Source organism: Juglans microcarpa x Juglans regia, chromosome 1S (genome assembly GCF_004785595.1).
Source record: "Juglans microcarpa x Juglans regia isolate MS1-56 chromosome 1S, Jm3101_v1.0, whole genome shotgun sequence".
Lineage (NCBI taxonomy): Eukaryota > Viridiplantae > Streptophyta > Magnoliopsida > Fagales > Juglandaceae > Juglans > Juglans microcarpa x Juglans regia.
This window is the reverse complement of record NC_054595.1, coordinates 4810961-4820255: the sequence shown is the minus strand read 5'-3', so window position 1 is coordinate 4820255 and position 9295 is coordinate 4810961.

Genomic DNA, 9295 nt, shown 5'->3' with positions numbered 1-9295 from the left:
TAAACATTAATATTAAATTATTCATATAAACTTACTTTGATATATACATATATCAATGATAAATACATTTTTTGTCATAATAAATTATAACACACATATATATATATTCTTTTCGTAAATACATTTTGACACATTTGATTATATATAATCATATAAAAAGTCTACCACCTATATAAATCATAGTTAAATTCGATACTATACAAATATATGCTAATTATTATAAAATAATATACTTATACTATAATATAAATAGACTAATAGTTTAGTAAATGTAAATATTATATTACTACTAATATAGATAATCCGTAAAATCAGACCGGACCAAACCAAACCGAAATCGAAAAAACCTGAAATCTCGATTTTGGTAGTGAATCAGTCCAATATCGGTTCTTAAATTTTTAAAACCGGTGTATACCGATTCAGTTCTAAAAATATAAAAATAAATAAATAAATAAACAGAACCAGACTAATTAAACCCCTAACTTAATTCAAATAATTATGTCATGACATGTTATTTCTTAAAAACAAAAGTATCAATCAAGATAAAACACAAGGAATTACAAGATTAGATTTTCCTAATTTGGTAAAGATTAAATATTATGAAAAGTGTTATATATAAGGGTAGCTTTGTAGTCTATTCAATACTGGTCATATATTTTTATTTTTTATTTACACTAAATTTTTAAATAAAAAGATAAAATATTTTTCATGTATCAGTTTAAGACTGCCACACACTTTTCATTAATTTATCCACTGGGTTTAATTCAAATTGTTATGTCATGAGAGGTTATTTTACAAAAACAAAAGTGTTAATCAAGATAAAAGATCAAATTTTTTTAATTTAGTAAATATTTATGAGAAGTGTTAGCTATAAGGGTAGCTTTGTAGTCTGTTCAATAATGGTCATATGGGTTTACACTAAATGTTTAAATAAAAAGATGTAATATTTTCCATATAGTAGTTTATAAACTAACACACACTTTTCATTAATTGATTTGAATAGAGATTTATCCATTGGATTTAACTCAAATTGTTATGTTATGAGGGTTTATTTCTTAAAAACAAAAGTATCAATCAGGATAAAACATAAAGAGTTACAAGATCAAAATTTTCCAATTTAGTAAATATTTATTAGAAGTGTTAGATATAAGGGTAGCTTTATAGGCTATTTAGTATTGGTCATATGCTTTTTTTTATTTACATTAAAATTTAAATAAAACAATATAATATTTTCTATATAACAGTTTAGGAACTGCCACACACTTTTTATTAATTAATTTGAATAGAATTTTTATTCAATTAGCTTAATTTAGGTGTGTAAAAAAAATTAAAAAAATAAATTGAATCGGTGGGTTCAATCTGGTTTGTAAATGGTCTGATATAATACTGAATCTTAAAAATTGAAACAGGTCTTGAACTTGTGCGGTATTGATTTTTATATTTTAAAAATCAATTTAAACCGTAACAGACTGGTATATATATTTATAATTTTTTATATTATATACATTATATGTTAAATTGTTAATTAATATAATATGAAATTTCAATCTTATCATTCAAATCTATTAATATTACAACATAAAATTAATATTATAATTTTTAATATAACATATAAATTTTAATCTTATAATATAAAATTAATATAACATAAAATTTTAATCTTAACATAAACATTAATATTAAGTTATTAATATAAACTTAATTTTATATATATGTTTTTTGTAAATATGTTTTTAGACATTCGATCATATATACTCATATAAAATATCTAGAACTTATATAGATCATAATTAAATTTAATACTATACTAATATATGATAATTCTTATATAATAATCTTTTTATACTATAATATAAATAGACTAATAGTTTAGTATATGTATACATCATATTCTTACTAATGTAGATCATTCTTAAAATCGAAAAAACTGGATCGGATCAGATCGAAACGAAATTGGAAAAACCTGAAATTTCAGTTTCTGTAGTGAGTCAGTCCAATATTGGTTCTTAAATTTTCAAAACGGGTTTATACCGATTCAATTCTAAAAAATATACAAAACAGATAGAATCAGACCGGTTAAACCCTTAGTTTAATTCAAATTGTTATGTCATGACGAGTTATTTCTCAAAACAAAAGTGTCAATCAGATAAAATACAAGGAGTTACAAGATCATATTTTCCTAATTTCGTAATTATTTATGAGAAGTGTTGGATATAAAGGTAGCTTTGTAGTCTTTTCGGTATTGGTCATATGTTTTTATTTTTTATTTACGCTAAAATTTTAATAAAAAGATATAATATTTTTTATGTATGAGTTTATGGACTGCCACACACTTTTCATTAATTTAACCAATGGGCTTAATTCAAATTGTTATGTCATGAGAGGTTATTTCACAAAAACAAAAGTGTCAATCAAGATAAAACACAATGAGTTAAAAGATAAAATTTTTTTAATTTAGTAAATATTTATGAGAAATATTTTCCATGCAGTAGTTTATGAATTGACACACACTTTTCATTAATTAATTTGAATAGAGATTTATCTAATGGGCTTAACTCAAATTGGTATGTCCTGGGTTTATTTCTCAAAACCAAAAGTGTCAATGAGGATAAAACATAAGGAGTTACAAGATCAAATTTCCTGATTTAATAAATATTTATTAGAAGTTTTAGATATAAGGGTAGCTTTATAGGTTGTTTAGTACTGGTCATATGTTTTTATTTTTGATTTACATTAAATGTTTAAATAAAAAGATATAATATTTTTCATATAGCAGTTTATGAACTGCCACACTTTTCATTAATTAATTTGAATAGAGTTTTTATCCAATGAGCTTAATTTAGGATGTAAAAAAATTAGGAAATCTGTAACTTAATTAGGAAAATATGATCTTGTAACTTATTGTATTTTATCCTAATTGACGTTTTTGTTTTTGAGAAATAATCTGTCATAATATAATAATTTGAATTATGCTAGGGATGTAATTGATCCTATTTGGTCCCATTTTATACATTTTTTAGAACTGAACTAGTATACACTGGTTTTGAAAATTTAAAAACCGATACCGAACTAATTCGCTACCGAAACCGGAACTTCCAATTTCGGTCCAGTCTGATTTTTCCGATTATCTATATTAGTAATAATATAATATTTACATATACTAAACTATTAGTCATTTATATTATAGTATAAGTACATTATTTTACAATAATTAATATATACTAGTATGGTATTGAATTTAACTATATTCTACTTCAGTCAGTGTTTTAAATTTCGTACCGTACTGGCCGTCCGGCCGGTACAGGTACTATACCCGTTTCATAACGGCCGGTACAGGCCTTTGGCCTGTGTTTTTTTTTTTTTTCATTTTTTCAAACTACAAGCATATTTTTTAACCTCCAATTCAGGCTAGACTATTTATAATTTATATATATGTATTTATATATAATTTATTTATATATAGACTATTATTTTGGAATATAATTTATATATATAATTTATTTATATATCGACTATCTCGAAACGCTATTCTGAAACGGTACCGGTACCGAAATATTTCGTTCCAGTGCCTTGACCGGTACGGCGTCCGGTACGGTATTCAAAACATTGATTTCAGTTCTAAACATTTTATATGAGTATATATGATCAAATGTCTAAAAATATATTTACAAAAAGAATATATATCAAAAGTAAGTTTATATTAATAACTTAATATTAATGTTTATGTTAAGGTTAAAATTTTATGTTATATTAATTTTATATTATAAGACTAAAATTTATATGTTATATTAAAAATTATAAAATTAATTTTATGTTATATTAATTTTATGTTATAAGATTCATAGACTTAAATAATAAGATTAGAATTTCATATTATATTAATTAGCATAAATGGTAGCTTTGTAGTCTGTTCAGTACTGGTCATATTAATTAATTTGAATAGAGATTTATCCGATGGGCTTAATTCAAATTGTTCTATCATGATGGGTTATTTATCAAAAACAAAAGTGTCAATCAGGATAAAACACAATGAGTTACAAGATCAAATTTTCCTAATTTAGTAAATATTTATTAGAAGTGTTAGATATAAGGATACCTTTGTAGGTTGTTCAGTACTAGTCATATGTTTTTTTATTTTTTATTTACATTAAATGTTTAAATAAAAAGATATAATATTTTCCATGTAGTAGTTTATGAATTGACAGACAGTTTTTATTAATTAATTTGAACAATTTTTTTTATCCAATGGGCTTAATTTAGATTGTTTCTTCTCTTGTGAATGAGATTTCTTCAAAAGAGGTGTGGGACCCTATTTCTCTCCGGATGATGATTATCGGTACAAGAAACATAGGGAGGGGTCGGTTCCTTCTCCCTCCTCGTCTCAGCAAATTCTTTGTGGTGAAAGGAAGTTGTAGTGATAGAGGTTGCTGATGAGAAAGAATGATGAAATTAAAAATTGTGTGGGAATTTCCTGTGATAGATTTGAAAAATAATTTAAATCTTTTCTCATTGCCATTAAGGAGGGTCAACCATCTTTGACTAGATCATCCTCTAAAAATGATAGGGAATTGAAGAGATTATCATGTTTAATTAATTATAATGTAAGGGAAGGGAGTGTGTACAAAGATAAAGGCAAGAAGAAGGCAACCGATAGTTATTTATGAAACCAAAAATTACTTCATGGAATGTTTAAGGGCTGAATGATTTCCAAAAGCAACTATGGGGGAAGGATTTAATCCGAAAATGGAAGTTTGATGCTATTTGTTTCTAAAAAGCCAAATTGAAGTTCTTTGATAAAATAATCATTAATAGATTGTGGAGTTGCCCCTATGTGGGATGGGATACAATTGTTTCTAATGGGGGTGTTGGGTGTAAACATTGTTATGTAGGATATGAGGGTTATGGAATTAGTAGAAGAATATGTGGGAAAATTTTTGGTGACTTGTCATTTCAAGAATGTGGATGATAGGTTTGGGTGGGCATTTGCGGTTGTGTACGGCTCCAATTTGGATAGTAGTAGGAGATTTATGTGGGATGAAATGTTAGGTCTTTATTGTTGGTGGGATTTTCCTTAGTGCTCAGTGGGGATTTCAACATTACTCGATTCCCAAGCAATCATTTGGGAGAATCTCATTTATCTTCTGCAATGGATGAATTTTCAAACCTTATCTTGGATCTTATTGATTTACCTTTGGCTATAGGTGATTTTCATGTGGTCCAATGGGAGGGCATGGACTAAGCTGGATAGATTTTTGGTTTCTTCTTCTTGGGAAGTTTATTTTCCTGATTTATGTTAGAAAATACTTCCAACATTACGTTTAGATCATTTTTTCATTATTTTGGACTATGGGGGTATTAATGGAGGGCTTAGACACTTTAAATTTGAGAATATGTAGTTGGAGTTTTGTGGATAGGGTGAGAATTTGGAGGTCTTCATATCAATTTCCTGGTACACCTAGTTTGGTTTTGGCTGGAAAACTTAAAGCCTTAAAAAATGACTCAAAAAAATGGAACGTGGAGGTATTGGGAATGTGGACAATCAGAGGAAGCTTCTCACACAACAACTGTAATTTATGAAGAAAATGAAGGGTTGGGGGAACTTTAGGAGGAGGATATGGAGAGAAAAGGTGATGTGATTGCTGAATTAGAAAAGATCATTCTTTTGAATAAATTTCTTGGAGCCAAAAATCTCTGGCTCTTTGGTTGAAGTAAGGTGATAAGTGTATAAAGTTTTCCATTGAATGAGTAATGCTCATTGAAAAACAATGCTATTGAGGTTTTACACGCATATGATAGTATTCTTTTGGATCATTCGGCTACTAAGTAACATATTGTGAATTCTTTCGAAAAGATTTTTTTGGAAGAATAGTCATGGAGACCAAAACTGGATGGATTGGATCTTAAGTCTATTGATCAACCTAGTGTGGAGTGGTTGGAGAGAGTTTTTGAAGAAGATTGATGTTGTGTAGAGGAATTGTGATAGATAAAACTTTAGGTCTAAATGGTTTTTCAATGACATTTTTGTTTATGAAATTTGAAAAAAGTCTTAATAATACATTTATTGCTCTTATCCCTGAAAAGGTGACGACTGTGGAGATGAATGATTTTTGCTCAATCAGTTTGGTTAATGGGTTTACAAGATTATTTTGAAAGTTATTGTTAACCGTATGAGTGTGGTGATGGAAAATATTATCTTGAAATCTCATAATGCATTTATCGGGGGGACACAAACTCTCGACTCAATTTTAATTGTCAATGAATATTTGTAAGTATAATTAGAGCGGGTAACTGTTATTCTTGTCAAACCGAACACAAAAAATGTATATGATCATGAAAACTACGAGTTTCTTTTGTATTTACTTGGGATATTTTGGATATGGAGAGAAGTGCTGTTTGTGGATTAGGTATTGCACTTTGATGGTTAGGTTTTCAATTTTGGTGAATGGTTCCTAGCTGGTTTTTTTCATTAGTTCTCATGGTTTGAGATAGCAGAGTCCTTTGTACCCTTTTATTTTTGTTCTTATCATGGATGCATTGAGTAGAATGATTGAAGCAACGGTGAATGAGAGTTATACTCTGAGAAAATAGACCTTGTCTCATGGGCTATAAGTTTATGAGTTAGTTTATGAGTTATATTTCAATATTTGTTTACTTTTCTTCATGGGCTAACAAATGGTTTAAATACGTAGGTGTTGAAAGCCCAACTTTACATTTGAAGCCCAATTCCATCGAGAAGCCTAACTCCCAGCCAAGCCTCATTGCACGAGAACCTTCTACCACTTTTTGCACTTATCGAAGGGAAGAAGCCGAAGGGTTATTAGGGAAATCTTGAGAAAAATGTGCTCTTCCAGATGATGGAATGGAGAAAGGGAAAAATGACGGTTAGAAGAGAGAGAAAGAGAGATGATGAAGGGAAGAGGGGATAAAAGGAGTCGAGGGGTGAGGATGAGTGGGATCGTTTTGCATTATTTTTAGTGTTATTCATTTCTTTTTGTTTTTGTTACAAAATTGCTCTGTTAGGATTTTTATAGTCTTGGAATCATCTTTTACAGGATGATTCAAGGCTAATTTCTGCAACTAGGGTTACAAGGAATGGGGTTTTCTTCACCATTTTTGAATGTTGTTGGCTGCTGTGATGTTTAGTAAGAATCTGTCTCTATATTTTCATTCATGATTTACTATTGGTTTTGAAAGGATCTCTTATTCTTGACCTGTTGTAGACTCACAGCACAATAGGACCTTGAAATAATCAATGATCTCTTAGCCTAAGAGTCTTGAAATGAAAAGGATGATAAATATAGTGAAGGATTTATTTTTCTTACTGGTGCTATAATCTGAGAATGAATATTTGTTTGAGTTTAAGTGTTAATATCTTGATTGGTTTGACACAAGCAGATGCACCCCGCGACCAACAACTCGATGGTTGAGGAAACCCTAACCCTCTATCCCTAGTGTTTATTTTCTTAACAATTATATCTTCGGTTCTCAAGTTTTAAAACTATTTTTTTAGTGCTAATTGCTTTTGTTCATCAACCCATTTTCCAAGGACTAAAAATTGTAAATATTGTTTTCATGATAATTGGAAATAATGTTTCTAGAGTTATTATAGTCCCTCACTTCTAATGACAAATCACAAATTCATCCTATATTTTGTATAAATTCAATGCACATAATCCATCCTATTATTGCAATAAACAACTCTAAACTCATTCAACAAGAAAACTATGTCTATATAAATTCCTTTTTCTATTGCTTTCCATTTGGTCTTTTGCTTAATTGATTGTGTTAACAAAGTTGTTTATGTGGAGATGATCTTGGAAACTCCATTTGCTTTTAAACCTGCTTTTATATTTGGAAGCATTATTTGTTGAGTATCAATAGTTTATTATGGAATCATACTAGAAATTTTAGATTCTCTGTTAGTTCATTCTGTAAGACGCTGACTTGCCATCGTGTTAGTTAATTTCTTTGGAAGTGCATTTGGAAATCCAGGGTGCCAAGCAAGGTTGCTTTTGTATTTTCAATTGGTTGGCATCTCTTGGAAAAATCTTGACAGCGGATAATTTGATAAAGCGTGGTCTTATTTTTGTATAATGGTATCTCATGTGTAAGAAATATGATGAATCTGTTAACTATTTATTTCTTAATTGTGAGGTGACTAAAGACGATTTGGGATGAGATTTTTTGTAGGACATATATTGCTTGGGTAAATGCCTAACAAGGTGATGAATTTTTTGGCTTGTTGGATATTGCTGCTATTTGAAATATGATTCATTTATATATAATATAATGTTTATGGGTGAAAAGAAATGAGCGGTACTTTAAAGATAGAGAACATTGCTAGGAGGAATTAGAGAGTTTTTTTTTTTTTTTCATACTTTTTCTTTGGGCAAATATTCTTATTTTGAATGAGGACAATTTTCATGATTTTCTTTTAGCTTCTACTAGTTTCTAGTTTATATTTGGCTATTTTCTCTTGTATACTTCCTATTTTCCACAAAAGTAAATTTAAAAATTGACGTAGTTTGATGTGGTAAGTTAAATTGTAAAACTACTTTTATTATAAAGTAAATCCAATATATCATATACAACCATATCAGTCTATGAATTTACTTTTCTGTAATCTGTTTGTGACTGTAACAGTACTTCTCTTAAAAAAATTAACAATAAAACCACTACTTGAGTTTTTTAGAGGGAATAACTATTTAATGAGGACATTATAATGCTTCCCTAGTTACTAAGATAACGCCAAACTGAAACATGAGATTAGTAAATTGTTTCACTGGTAGATTTTGTATCTTACTTCATTTTTGTCTACTCCTTTATATATTTCTACATATATATATATATATATATATATATATTTAATTGTCTGGAGTTATTAGGATATGAATATGGAGGAATAAGGAGGAAATGAAGTTTTTTCCAAGAATTCCTTGATCATGTTGTGATGGTTCTTCACTTTTCTTGAACAAGATTAGGATATGCTTAATATAAAATTGAGATACTCTTTAATTATCTATTTTAATTGGATAATTCAAAATAAAAAGAGCTAAATATATGGGTCCCATAATATTTACCGCTACATATAAACCACACATGTAAGTATTTTATTGAGTGGAATCTTCTAATTTAGATAAAAATAAAATAAAATAAAATAGAAAACGTTTTAATACTTTCAAGTAATTAATAAATTTAGAATTCTTACTCAATGCCTTTTTTGGCAACCAAAAGTATCTCAACTACTCTCAAACACTCTCTGTTAAAGTGAGTTGAGTTGAGTTGAGTTGTGATG